This window comes from Vitis vinifera, chromosome 18 (genome assembly GCF_030704535.1).
Source record: "Vitis vinifera cultivar Pinot Noir 40024 chromosome 18, ASM3070453v1".
Lineage (NCBI taxonomy): Eukaryota > Viridiplantae > Streptophyta > Magnoliopsida > Vitales > Vitaceae > Vitis > Vitis vinifera.
The window spans coordinates 5,700,268-5,703,274 of record NC_081822.1 but is presented as its reverse complement, the minus strand read 5'-3'; positions in this window follow the sequence as shown (position 1 = coordinate 5,703,274).

Genomic DNA, 3,007 nt, shown 5'->3' with positions numbered 1-3,007 from the left:
TCAGCCCTTGGTACTCTGACCCCTTAATTAGTTTATGTTTTGTTTTAGATTGAGTTTGTTTTTTTACTTGAGCCTTAATACTTAATAATATTAAATATTAAGTTATTTATTTTTTTAATATTTTATTTTTATTAAATATTAAAAAATAAAAAAAAATATCAATATATTATTTTTTCTATTTAAAATTATTTAAATATTTTGACTTTTCCTATTTAATAAAAAGTTTATAATAAATTATAAAAAAAATAAACATATTAAATTTTAAAAACAAATTGCTTTCGATAAAAAATAAAAAAAACAAACACTCTCTAGTCTAACTTGATATAATATTTTGAATTGTAGTTAACTACTTATATTTTGCTTAAGATGACTTGGTAATGTTAAAACTCTAAATATCGAACATAACAAATATATTATAGTGCTACCATTTGTTAGTCCAAGGGTTTATCTTTATTAAATTTTGATGATCATCTCAAAATAGGGTTCAGAAAGTTAATATGGCTTTTAAGTTACTTCGTGTTAGTTCTTAAAGAACTTAATAGAATCTATGGCCATAGGAGGCCAAATAGAGTATCCCGAGGATTTAACGTGGTTTACAATGTATGTAGAATACATTTTTATAAGGTTGATTATAACACTATCATAGAGTGCATTTCATCATCTTTAAAGTATCATGTTCATCCAAGTCCCTATATCATCTTTTTTTCTAAGAAAAAAAAAAGAAAAATATGATAAGATCATTAAAAAATAAAATAACCCAATTTTCCCCTGTATATTTGAGTTGTAAATGAATGTTTTTTTGGAAAATTGATAAAGAGGGGCCTATACGTTGAAATAACAATAGCCACTGATTGGTCAGTAGCTTAATCAATCAAGGTTATCTCGTTGTCAATAGTTATTTGTTGTATTGTGTTTCTCTCACAACCAGTTGAGCGATTAACATCAAAGTCAATCGATTTAGTACATAAGAGTGTTCAATGATTAGTTTGCCATTATAACTCATGCAAATATATTTATAAACTTCATTTAATTTTAAGAGAGTTACTTGTTTTCAATGTCTATTAAATTTAAAAGTTTTTCACATATTTTATTTCAAATATAAAAATATTGATAATTACATATATATTGGTAGGTCTAAAATTGATTAAAATTCATAAAAATATAATAATTTTTTTTTATAGAAATGTAATTAAAAATATAATAGATATTTTAAATTTATTTTATTCAAAAATTTGATATATATATAATATAATTTATCATATTTGATAATAATATTATATAAGTCGACACAAAATATAAATATTATAAATATACATTTATTATCAAGTTATATAATATTATTTTACAACTATATGATAACATGTTTAATTTTAAAATATATTTAATATTAAAATTAGGTTCCATTTTAATTTAAATGTATCCAACGATATGGACTTTTGTTTATTTTTATTAGACTCAAGAAAAAATACTCTAAAAATAGATATTTGAAAACTATTTTTTTTTAAATCTAAATTTTATAAGTATACATTTATTATTAAGTTGCATAATATTGTTTTATAATAATAATATGATAATATGTTTAATTTTAAAATATATTTAATAATAAAATTAGATCTATTTGAATTTAAATGCATTCAATTATATCAAATAAATAATAAAACATGTATATTTTTTATATTTGATAAATATATAGATTATATAAAAAAAGTGGAAAAATTATGTTTTTATGTTTTTGTGATAAATGAATTCAAATGCAAAAATAAAATAATTAAAATTAATTTATTTAATAAAAATAATATTTAGTGTTTATATATATACATTTTGGTGTATAGATTTTGGATGTTGCTTTAGCAGCGTGAGGTTTTGCTGTGTTTGATCACCCAACAACAGCAACCCGTGTTGATCGAGGCAGTTTGTTTTAACCAAGTTGAAAAATCGATGAAAATTTTGAAAATATCGATGTATCTCTAGTAAATCAGTGATAAACGATGATAAATATCAAAAAATCGGACCATTAAAATGTTGGGTCGAAATTTATATCGACATCCTCTGATACACTATATATTGCCGATATTTTACGAATTGTTGATATCAATCAAAAATTTCATCCGAATTTTCTTTAAGTATCTTGGTCAAAATCTTGTAAATTTCTTAGTGCACGAAAATTCAACCATAATTTTCATTTGTAATTGCTTAAGCCAAGCCAAACTTATAACTAATGTCTTATTTATTTTTTCTTCCAAAATAAACCTTGTAAGAGAATTCAAGAGTTGCCTCCTGTAAATTGAATAGTTGAAGATCACTTTGAATCAAAAATCAAAATGTACATGTTTAATAGTTAGTTGGTAAGCCTTAGAAGATAGCGAAATCTTCGACTTTAATTGAAACTTTAGGAGAGTGGATGAAAGGCGGGTATATTATAAAATCATTTGCATTATCTCTTCATGGCATTCAATTATTTGTCCTTATTATCACACCATTCATCCTTGATTCTCTCTCTCAAGTGTCACCAGGTCTTCACACCCTCTATTGCTATATAATAGATAACTTTTTAGTAAAAGATTTTATATTTTTATGCTTATTTAAAAAAAAAATCTTAATTTTTTTTAGATAAATGATTAAATAATCTGGAAAAGAAATATTTTACAAAATATTATTAAATTTCAATTGATTTTATACTTATTTGAAAAAATCTTAAATTTTATTAGATGAATAATTACATTATTTGGAAAAAATTTATTTTATTTTTTACAAAATATTATTAAAACTACTTAAAAATGTGTAATCAGATTTCTTTCAATTAATAATTAATATACAAAAAAAAAAAAAAAAACAAGTGATTCCATGGAAAGTATTTTTTAAAATTCAAAGAACCAGCATTTTATATGATATTATAAATTTATTCAAAATGGAACTTAAAAAAATGCAAAAATGTTTCAAAAGCTTTTAGACTTGTGAGAAAAAAATAATGATAAAATCTTGAAATAAAAAAGCCATTTCTAGGAGT